Source organism: Protopterus annectens, chromosome 10.part0 (assembly GCF_019279795.1).
Source record: "Protopterus annectens isolate FY-2018-M chromosome 10.part0, PAN1.0, whole genome shotgun sequence".
NCBI lineage: Eukaryota > Metazoa > Chordata > Ceratodontiformes > Protopteridae > Protopterus > Protopterus annectens.
The window spans coordinates 1,286,811,228-1,286,823,745 of NC_056744.1; positions in this window are offsets into that span (position 1 = coordinate 1,286,811,228).

Here is a 12,518-nt window from a genome sequence, read left to right on the forward strand (position 1 = left end):
ACAAGAGGGGAAAACATACTGGACCTGATCATCACCAACATGGGGACTCTATGCCCAAGACCAGAAGTGTATCCCTCACTGGTATGATCATACCAGATAGTAATCTCACTGGATATTCACATCTCCACCCCAGCCCATGGCCAGAAAACCACAGTGAAAAATGTTCACTAAAGCATATGTCACACACCTCAAAACTGAGGTGGAATCCTTCACAGCCTCTGTGTCTGTGGAAAATACAGCCCAGACCTCATAACCCTTTATAAACGCATTCTATGACCACCGTCAGGAATGCATGGATCATGCAATCCGAAATAAAACCAAGACCCAATCCTCCAAAGGCAGGCATCCTGTTTGGTGGACCCCAGCCATAAACAAACTATACAATACAAGGAGGAAGCTACTATATGATAGATCCAAATCACAAAAAGGGAAGCCATCTCTGACCAGTATTATTGAAAAACAATGTCCACACATAAAATTGTCTTAGGCCATCTGTGAGATAAAAATTGTACAGGACACCAAGGATAATCACAAGGCATTCTTTACTTATTGTAGGAACCTGTGTGGGAATCCCCAGATATGTTCAAAATTAGTCCAAAATGACAAACAATACAACAAACCCACAGACATTGCCAACATCCAAGCTGACAGGCTCAGTGCAAACTTCTCCCCCCCTCCCCACCAAAAGGGCAAATATCTATCCCAGCAGAGTGCTGGCCCCCTGACATCGCAGATGCTCAGGTAACAGCCAGCCTCTCCAAAGCAAAACACACAGCATCAATGGGACCAGACAGTGTCCCTGGGCTGTGTCCAACATGAACAACAAAAATAATTGAACACACACATAAAACCACTGTTCAATGTCAGCCTTAATGCACGATATGTACCCAAAGAGCAGTGTACAGCAACAGTGGACCCTCTCCACAAAGGTGGTGCCTCAACGGATACTGCAAACAATCGCCCCAGAAGCCTGACTAGGTTGGTCTGCAAAGCTATGGAAAGGATCATCATGGACCTCGGAAATAAACATATTGGGGACACACAGACACTGGATCCTACCCATTTTGGCTTTGTTAAGGACAGATCCTGCCTCTTAAAACTGGTTGAGTCATTTGAAACAGTCACCAAGGCCATTGATGAAGGGATGGTGGTCCACACAGCCTACCTGGACCTTGCAAAAGCCTTCCATACTGTACCCCACTTGCTCATCATAGATAAGATCACCAACTTCAATAGAAATCCCTATGTCACTAGATGGGTTGTAAACTGGCTCAAGGACAGAATCCACATGGTCTGAAATGCTGGAGCTATGTCAGACCCCAAACCAGCTACAAGTGGCATCCCACAAGGCTCAGTCCTGGGACCTCCCTTGTTTGGTATATATTTCTCAGAGGTACAGGCCAACACAGAAGGACTGTTGGTGAACAAGTTTGTAGATGACTGCAAACTGGGTGCCATAATCGACCCTCCAGCTGACACAAGCATCCTACAAAAGGGCCTCATAGAAACAGACAACTGGTGCCAGAGCCATGTCCTCAAGCTAAACACAAAACAGTGTATAGTCCTCCCCTTTGTCAAAAACTAAGTGCCCACAAATTACTACATATGTGGTAACCCATTAAGTATGGAAGAAGTGATAAGGGACCTGGGGACCCAAGTTGATAGCAATCTCATATTCGACAACCATGTGGTCAAAGTGTTCAGAGAAACATTTCATATAGCCCACCTAATCATGAAGGTAATCACATCTACATCAGTGGAGGTCATTGTGCCTCTTAACTCATCCCTCATCAGGCCCATAATGGAGTACAATGCCCCTTGTGGGATGTACCTTTTCAGACACCTGCAGCAGCTGGAAAGACCACAAAAGTACCTCACCAGGAGGATCAAAGGGCTAAAACACATGTCATTCACTGCCCGGTTAAAGAAACTGCAGCTCCACTCAGTGGCATACTGCCTGCCCAGAGGCGATCTGTGCCAGATGTATAAAGCCATGTCCATCCTGGAATTAATGGACATGCCACACCTTGGAAAATCAGAATCCCATCAAGCTATGCGCTCAAGAGACCTGAACCTCAGGACTGAAATAAATAGGACATGCTGGAGTGACAGATCCATAACCCAGAGGCTCCCCCCACTCTTGAGTAAACTCCCACTCCAGGTTAGCCAGAGTCCCTCATTGACTCTCTTCAAGAGGAATCCTGATGAGTGGATGGGAGATTGTAGTTTTACCCATGGTATCACTTCTATGTCACTGTTAGCCAGTGGCACAGTATACTAACCATGAAAAATGTAATGGCAAACTCCACTTTCAATGTGTGTTGAAAGCCAAACACACTCTGGCTAGGATTATAAATGCCCTAGGGCAGATAGCCTAGTATGAACCTATGAACAGAATCACTCACACACACCAACTAGTACAACTGTGGTCACTGTGGAGTAATGTTTGCCAATGTCCACCCAAGTTGGTGAATACACAGCAATGTCGGACAAGCCTGGTTTAAGTAGGCCATAGCTGAACAAAATGCAACATGCTCATAGTTGCCCAACTGGCCCTTAACTAGTCTGGTCTGCTCAGTATGAGCATTTACAGCAGTGATGGGACTCAAACCCATGAAACTGTGCACTATACTAAAAGTACTGAACCACTACACCATGACAGTATTGCAGTGTTCAGCCAGTATGAGAGACTGTTGCCAAGTCCTTGCAAACTATCTCATGGAAACCCTGCAAGCACAGCATAATCCCTGTTGAGTTATGACACAAAGGAGTCTGGCAGTAAGAACACAACATGACCTCCAACACACACAGTATTAATGTCAATATTGGTCATGTTCACACATAACCACAAATGTAGGGGACTTCAGATCACAACATATGGAAAGGCCATACTGGGAATGCTCACACACAGATAAATGAGACACATGTCAGGCAACAAACCATGGAAAGCCTGAACTGGGCATGCTCACACACTTAGGCCATGTCTGAGTATAGCAGTCAGTCACGCATATCTGGCAGTTGTATGTGTTACGCCAGGAACCTCCCACGATCCAGCAATCCACCCTGTGCACACAGTTAAATGACAACAGACACATATATTAATATACCGGAACCCTGTCATGATCAAACATGTTACACAGATACACAAGTTGTTCACAGAAACTGTGAAAGCTAAGTCAATAAAGACCTGCAAACAGCAGCAGCAACAAATATTGTGCATTCCCAACATAAACATAGGTGCAGAGGTGAATACTAGGCTGTCTGCCCTAGGGAATTCATAAGCCTAGGCAGAATGTATTTGGCGTCTGCCTCCCCAGTAGAGTAGCCTACTGTGCCTCTGTAAAGTAGGTCACAGAAGGCACCCTTTAAGGATACTTTGCTGTGCCTCTGTCAAGCAGGGACACAGTGGAGATCCCAGGGGTGAATTTGCAATTTCCCATCCATGCGGCTGTATTTTGCTGGAAGAGGGTTGGTGAGGGGCTATGTCTAACTTTAATTGGGATTCAATTCCAGAGTGAGGGGAGCCTGTGAGTAATGAATCTGTCCCTGCAGCATGTCCTATTTATGTTTGTGCTGAAGTTTACGTCCCTGGAGTGTGTAGCTGTAAGGGTCTTGGATGTTATGAGGTGGAGGATGTCCATTACTTCTGGGTTTGAAATGGCTGTGTACATCAGGCATAGATTACCTCTGAGTAGGCATTAAGCAACTGAGTAGAGCTGGAGATCCTTTAGCTGAGCTGCATAGGACATCTGTGTGTAGCCCATGATTCTCTTGCGGAGGTACTGTTGTGTTCACTGTAGTTGCCGCAGGTGTTGGGTAAGGTACACCCCAAAAGGGGCAATGTAGTCAAACATAGTCCTGATGAGTGAGTAGTAGAGGGCCACAATGACCTCACATGATCTACATGCAAACACCCATGTGAGATGGAGGGCTATACAAAGTTCTTAGCAATGACTCTCTGTCAATGTGATTAGCAAAGGAGAGGTTATGATCTATCTGGGTCTGTGTGATATTGCTCTGTTATGTAGTAGCTTCCTCCTTCTGTTGTACAGCTTATATATGGCTGGGGTCAACCAGACAGATCTCCTGTTTTGGAGGAGTCATGGTTTTATGTGGGATAGCATGATCAATGCATACCTGCAGCTGCTCATATAATGTGTTTGTAAAGAATTCTGCAGATTGGTCTGTATTAACCTCCAGCATGGGGCCTCTGAAGTATTCCACCCCAGTCTTCACAAGTGCAAAGTCAGCTTTTGAGAAATTCTTTACAGTGATTTCCTTGGCTGGGTGTGGGGACGGGATATGGATGTTCAGGGAATGTTGATCATGGTCTGATCTTGACAATGACAGTTCTACCTCTGGTGTGGAACATAGAGTCCAAATGTTGGTGATGATCAGGTCTAATATGTATTCCCCATAGTGGGTGTGGTGACTGGTTGTGCCATAGCACATGGATTCACAAATTGTAGTAGCTGTAGGGTGATGTTGAGGGCTTGAGTAGTATCCCCAGTCAATATTTGTGTACCTGAAGTCAACCACTATAATGGTGTGTGTGAAGACCTTCATATCCGACACTGTTCCCAGGAAAGCCAAGTGTGGTTACTGGGTATGGGTGGGTGGTCTGAACTACACACCAAACCAAAAGGCAGTTTTGCACAATGGTAGGTGTATATGTATAGCCTGTCATGCTTAGTGCAGTGGGACCAACCCAGAGGTGTGTGTATCTGTGATGTATATGGATACACCCCCTACTTGTCTTCTATGTCACAAGTCCTGTGGTCACGAAGCATGGTATAGAACATCAAAGAAGATGTAACTGGATACACTTGTAAATCATAAAAAGGCTCTAAGAAGTTACTCAGTCAGGATTTATTGTCCACAAACAACAAAAAACAAATAGACGACAATGGTTGAAAAAAACGGTGCAAAATAGTACTAAGTGCTGTCACCCTCTAAAACATAAGGGCAGACTGCAGTATACCTTTGGAAATGTGAATATCACAGGATAGACAAGATAACACCTGTCCACATGTACACACCATTACCCATTCTACATGATGGGTGCTACCACCTACATGGTACTGTTGGAATATTATGTTAACTACATGCCAATGACAATGCCACAGTAGCGTTGCAGCAATATACCATGGCTTGAACAACAGGTATCTGTCCGTATGATACCCTTGTGGTGGTTAGGTGTGTCATGTGTAGAATGCATTGTACGCCACTGTATGTATTTGCAGTCATGAATGGACATATCCATAGTGTATTGGCATGTACATGAGACTGCTATATGCCAATGGGTATTGTTCCCAGGGATGTGTGGGGCTCAGTAACAATGGCTACTGGTATAGTGTAGTACTGCAGGGATATCACTGACACCAGGTTACTACATCTGTATATCAGTTGAGGAGACACCATGTAATGACCACTGAATGTCAGGTTATGTAAGCTGTGTATACTACCAGAATGCAGACCATTGACATTTGGAAACCGTATCACCCACAGCATACTGTCAAACCATGTCATGTTCCATGCTGACCATGTTCACAAATGTACACCTGCAAATCGGTCATGCAAACATCGCACATGTACTGTCCACACCCCTACACATGCAGGCACAGGTACACACAACAGCCATGTGGCACATGTGCAGACAGTACACTTTGGGAATTAACACTGGTGTATACAAAACTGCAATGACAAACATAGTTAATGCATCATGCATGCTTGAATATACCCACAACAATATAATTACACTGTACTGTTAACAACATGATAATATTACTACAGTGCTATGTAGACACCCTGTGCATCAGTACCATGCTATCCTGTTCCAGCATCAATTTTACAGATGGCAGGAGGTGGCACAGTTTCATCATATGCACAGGGTGTGTACTTGGTTTGCCAGAGTCTGCCATTGACACATCCAATCGACATGTATGTGTGTGTGTGTTAGTGATGGACAACAGTACAAGATGGGGCAACATTGCTGCGATGTGTGTGTGTATGTGTTAGCCCTAGATGTTAGCATTATGTGTGTGTGTATGCATGCACACAGTTTCACCATGTAGCTGCCATATATGGGTGTTTGTGGACAGCCACAGACTGTACCTGCCAGGTCATACAGGTCACTGTCTCTGGCCACAGACACGGTACCTGTGCCTGGCAGGAGTGCTACAGACAGTATCAGGTACTAAGCCAGACTGGGTACTGTCATCAGAAGCAGTGGGTTGTTGACTGAACACATGTCCCTGCTGGGACTGTCCAGAGCCACTTGCACGTGGTCTTCTAGGATGGTCTAATGACAGCACAGACCCAGCACTATGGGAGCGGCTGCGGGTTTGTTGTCGTCCGTGACGACTGGCAGCTGATAATGTTGCTGACATACATCCACGTCGATGCCTCAACCGTCCTGTACTGTCCTGGCACCTGGACATGTAGCTGTGGAACAGATCTAATGTCTCCCCCCAACATCTATCAATAACCTCGCTGATGTTATGGATGGCAGATGCAACGTCACGCATAGTGTCATTCATAGCGGTGCAATGTGCTCTAAGCTCCCTCAGACCCTGTCTGGTGTACTGGTCCATATGTGCCTGTGCCTGCATTACAGCCCAGAACATAGCTGAAGTTGATAGACCTCTGTGGGCACGTCTGACAGGGGCAGTATGACCATGGATGCTCCCACGAGAACCCGTGGACATCTGGCTGTGTGTTACCATGTCAGGAATATGGCCATGGCTGCTGTGAGGGGATGCATGTGCCAATGATACCACACTACCCTGGTCAATGCCCACTGTATGCTGTCCCTCAGCTAAGGACATTGGTGACAATGGATGTATCCACAGGATGACTGTGCGCATTGATGGGGTTGACTGCTGTGTACTGTCAATTGGATGACCAACGACAGACCCTGTCACACTTCCCTGTGCCATTACACATGTATCATCATTAGCACTATCCCCAGCAGTGGCTTCAGGTTCCCTTCTACACTCCACCAGAGCAACATCAGAACCTGTGAGAGGAAGATAGGAAACACAGTTTACAAATGTGTACACGATATTAGCACACAGGCACACATGCACACAGGCACACAGGTGCACAGGCACACAGGCACACATGCACACATGCACACAAGCACACAGGCACACTCCTCAGTACAGTAGATACAAACACAGACACACCTGCAATCCAACACATACACAATACTGTTTTAGGGTGGGTGAAAATTTCACAAGGATAAAATCACTGCACATGCGTCAGCATGCAGGTTATGTGTTGCACAGGAACATGCAGTGCAAGTGTAGACAGCCCTTGTTAATAACAGTATACGTGTACTTGATGCTTGTGTGTAGTTGTTCAGTGATTGTCTCCACCCTGGGACACAATGTGTACAAGGACATAATGTTGTGCAAGTGTTACAAGCTGTGGGTGCATAGATTTGCACACACACACACACACACACACACACACACACACACACACACACACACACACACACACACACACACACACACACACACACACACAAACACATGACAGTGCTACGCAATAACAGCTATGTGTACTTTTGTGGTCAGTGGAACTGGATGTGGTGTAGTAACGTGAGTCATGATCAACATGCTTCTTCTGGTCAGTCAACAATAATAATGTGTGCCAGACAGGCAGCTAGCATGCTGTACCTGAAGTGCAGTAACATGACTACATCCACAATTACACAGCCACTTGTTACATGGGTGTGTAAGGTGGCCAATAGTGAGCATTGCCTAATATGAATGTATTATTTGTTCCAGGCTGTTGCACAAAGACATGATAGGCCTCTACCCCTCAGGTATATTATGTGTGCTGCATAGATAAGTGGGATGCTGAAGGCTGGCCATAGAGCAGATGTCATAATTGGACATGTGTAGCAGGCTAAGGTGTAGTATGTATGCCAAACATGTGTGTGTTGTGTACATGTGTATCTGGTATGCCTATACAATGTCCAGTACTGTGTTGCTACACATGTGTGTCATGCTCTGTGTATTGCATGTGAGTGAGGCAGCTACTGAGAATAATGGGATATGCATAGTCTCACAGCAAACATGCACAGCATGCATTATGTGTAGGTGTGTTACATGTGCACACACTACACCTCCATATGACATGCACATGTCATTAGCAATAGTATTGTTATTACACACTCACCAGCATGGATTGGCTGCCTTGCTGTCACTACAGAGGGACCTGCAAACATATGAGAGTGATTGCCAGTGGCCACAACTGTGCCTTTGATACTGTGAGTATGATAAAGAACAGTAGTACAATAGGTGGCTTTCACAGGTGTACAGATTATGCTCAGAATATCAATCTTGCAGAAGAATGGGCAGGTTAACAGCTGCACAAACAGTACACATCTCACACATGTATAGACTACCAGTATAGAGAACAGTCAACTACAGATATGGCATGTTACCTGCACACTCCATTTCAACATGCTGGGTGGCTCCGGCCTCCATGATGACACATGTTTGTGGATTTTCTTGTTGTTGGCCTGGAGCCACAACACTTAGGAGGTGCTCCTCCACACTGGTGGGGGGGTGGATAGGTACCCCACCACCTGTGGCAAGCTGTTGTCTGTAGATATCAGACGCATACTGCCGGACATGTCAAATTAAATCACTGCAGTGATGGCGTAACTGCTCATATGTCCGGTTATGCATGCCTATGTCATTTACCCGACGGACAAGTTCTTGCCACAGTGCAGCCCTCTCATTCTGGTTCTAGCTGGTCCTGGAAAACAGCACACAGTAATTCTGCACCAGGCTCTGGTGGATCTCCTGATCCCCTGCTGCTGTATAAGGTGGGTTTCTCTGATGCACCATCACCCTGGAAGGAAGGAAAAGACAAATATGTGAGCAAGTCATGTGGCACACTTAATATTCAAATGTACTGATATCACTTCACTGCCATATATAGCATCTGTCTGTCTATCAGGGGATACACATGTTCGATACCACATATCAGTGCTCAGCCACAACTGTCTGACAGTGCCTGCCACACTCCATACAACAAACTAGTATACACCAGCACTCGGCACACTGTTTGGGATACAATGCACAACCTCACACTGGGGTATGTATCAAGCTAATGGATGAAGAATATTGTCATTCCCATACAATGAATGCAATACACATGTACAGTTTCAACGGTAATCCACCCTAGTCTTTGATGCCATACCCCTACCTGACATACGTGCACAGTTGTTACTAAAGCCAGCATACTGGTGTCACAGAGTATACATGCTGCCAGGTACACACACATACCCTGTAACACATGTGATTGCGGCCATGGTACAGGCATCATTACACACACATTACACATACATACCCACAAATGTATGACGACAAAGATGAGCATTAACTGTGTACCTTATAGTACTGTGTGCCCCTACTTACAGATACCTATGCATGGGGTATGTAATCTGTGCAGACTACAGGTAACACACCAAACAGTGTTACCACAGAATGTGAACATACACCATACTGTAGTGTTTAGGCCTACAACATCAGGTAGTACAACAGTTCATATGTCAGCTGGATTCAACAGCAGTACCACTTACTAAGCATACATGTATTGCTTCTGCCTATGATGGGACACCACAGTCGTACACAGGGAACTACGACACAACATATGCAAATCTACTATGTTTGCATCCCAATAACTGACACATCCTTCTCTGGCCTCACACCAAGGACACCAAAGACCATGACAGACACAAACACATGCTAAGCTATCACACCTTTACAGACCTTGCACACAGTCAGTGTCACACTCATTCAATGTCACATAGCTGGTATTGCACTGAGTACATGTGTATGTGCATTGTGTCATAGGCAGGTACTATGCTATTGGCCCTGAGCCTAGGGCAGCCTAGCCATATGCTACCCTGCCCTTTGGTACACATGTACTGTGATTTTACTTGCTCCTGTGAAACAGTTACACACACGTGACTCACAGGGCATATTACCTATCTCCATGACATTCATCAGGGGTATGTATGATATCTACTAATGAGGAGCCTTGTTTGTTAATGCTGGGTGGGTTAGTCCAGGGTATGGCATATTTGTGTACAGAAACCTGTACCTCCAGCATGTGCTGCTTAGTGCGGTGACAGGGATTAGGGCCCTAGGTCATGTAGGCTGGACGGATTGTGAGGTGTTGCCATGGTGGTTGGCCAACTGGTATGGGTGTGACATAACTCTGTATGTCCAGCACTGGTAACCTCTGTGTAGCAGTATGCAAGGCACTCTAGCTGTGGTTTTGTGAGTCAGTCTGCATACGGAATGTGTTTGTGGCCATTATCAGTCTTTGTTAGGTATGTCTGTGGCCTTTCCACTTGCTGTAGTTCTCATGGGAGGTACATACTGCATAGGACATTGTGAGGTGTACAGGGGTACACTGATTTACATTTCCCTAGCTGACACACATTTTGTGATGACACGTACCATGTACAGGGATTACAAGACTAGTGTGTCACTGTAGATATCAAAGGGGAGGCTATTGTACACCTGTATTCCATGTTCCCTTCTGACACCTCCAGTGGTAGGCAGGCAAACACCTATGCGGTAGTTAGTGGGTAACATGTTTTGGAATGGGGTATGGTACTGCAGTATCAACACTGGTGTTCTGTCCAGGCCTTGGTCACCAGGCACCTGTTGCAGTACATCTGCCCCCATGTCCCCCTCTCTCACTCTCTCTTTATATATATATCTATATATATATATATATATATATATATATATATATATATATATATACATATAAATATATATATATCCATATATCCATATATATATATATATATATATATATATATATATATATATACACACACACACACACACACACACATCTATATATATATATATATATATATATATATATATATATATATATATATGTAAATATATATACATATCTACATATATGTATATATATCTATATACACACCACCATATACAACTATATATATATATATATATATATATATATATATATATATATATATATATATATCTATAGACATTCATATCTATCTGTATACATGTATGTATTTAAATTTATATCTATATATGTATTTGTCTATTATATCTACATGTATATACATATTCTCTATCTATCCATATATATCTATGTATCTATACAGACCTCTCTGTCTATGTATATATATATATATATATATATATATATATATATATATATATATATATATATATATATATATACACATATACACACACACACACTTCTTAACATCCATTGCTGTACATATACATGCACATGTAGGTACATGGACTGCCCACCTTTCATGGTGGGAATATCACTTCTGCAACAGTTGTGAGACATACCATTCTGTAATGATATTGCACACTGTTGTGCATAATGCATTATGCTGTCCTCAAGCCATATAGCTGTAGCAGGCCTCACTGGCTCAGTCCCACAGAAGTTCACCACCACATGACATATACCTGCACTGCATGCTGTTTTCAATACCACACACTACAACCTACATTGATATGTGCACATAGCAACCTTCAACTACATATTTATGTCCAGCCTTCACTAACAGCTGCAGTATGTCCCTTGCCCTATGCACATCTTCATATACATATAGATACAGACTGCTAACACATATGAAGGGTTCACAGTATGTAGATTATTAGATTATGTAGTTTACATTACCTTTGTCTCTGACAGCTTTTTTGTTTGGATTTCTGGCTTGCTAGCTTGCTGGCTGGCTGGCTGGCTGGCTGGCTGCCTGGATGGCTGCCTGGCTGGCTGCCTGGGTGGCTGGATGGCTGGCTGCCTGGGTGGCTGGATGGCTGGCTGCCTGGGTGGCTGGATGGCTGGCTGCCTGGGTGGCTGGATGGCTGGCTGCCTGGGTGGCTGGATGGCTGCCTGGATCACTGCCTCGATGGCTGGCTGGCTGCCTGTGTGGCTGGATGGCTGGCTGCCTGGATGCCTGTTTGGCTGGCTGGCTTGTTTTTTCTTTTTTTTTTTTGTTTTATTTTGGTCTGTCTCTCTGTCCGTCTGTCTCTGTCTTTGTCTCTGTCTCTCTCTCTCTCTCTCCCTCCTGTTGCTGCAATGATATTATTGCATGTGTGGACTGGCAGTACAGGCTGCTTTTGTAGGTATCTGCACATATGCATGTGATGGCCTCTGCACCAGTTGGTGGCCAGCATTTACTAATTGCATGCAGCCTGCTGTGTGGTAATTGCAGTTCTTACTGTGATTTCAGGACACTGCTATAAAATGCTAGGTTAGGTAGGCGTAGGCCTTTCAGTTTTGCAAGGTGGGGACCATGCTGGTTTGCTGTGGACACTGTTGTGTCAGTCAGAAGGTTGGTATGTCTCTCATGAAGAAAAAACAAACCAGTCCTGGGTAAAGTTCCTCTTGAGAAAAAATCACTAATGTCATAAAAACAAAAGAGGCTCTCCACGGCTAATGTACGGCAACACTTTATTCGAAATAAA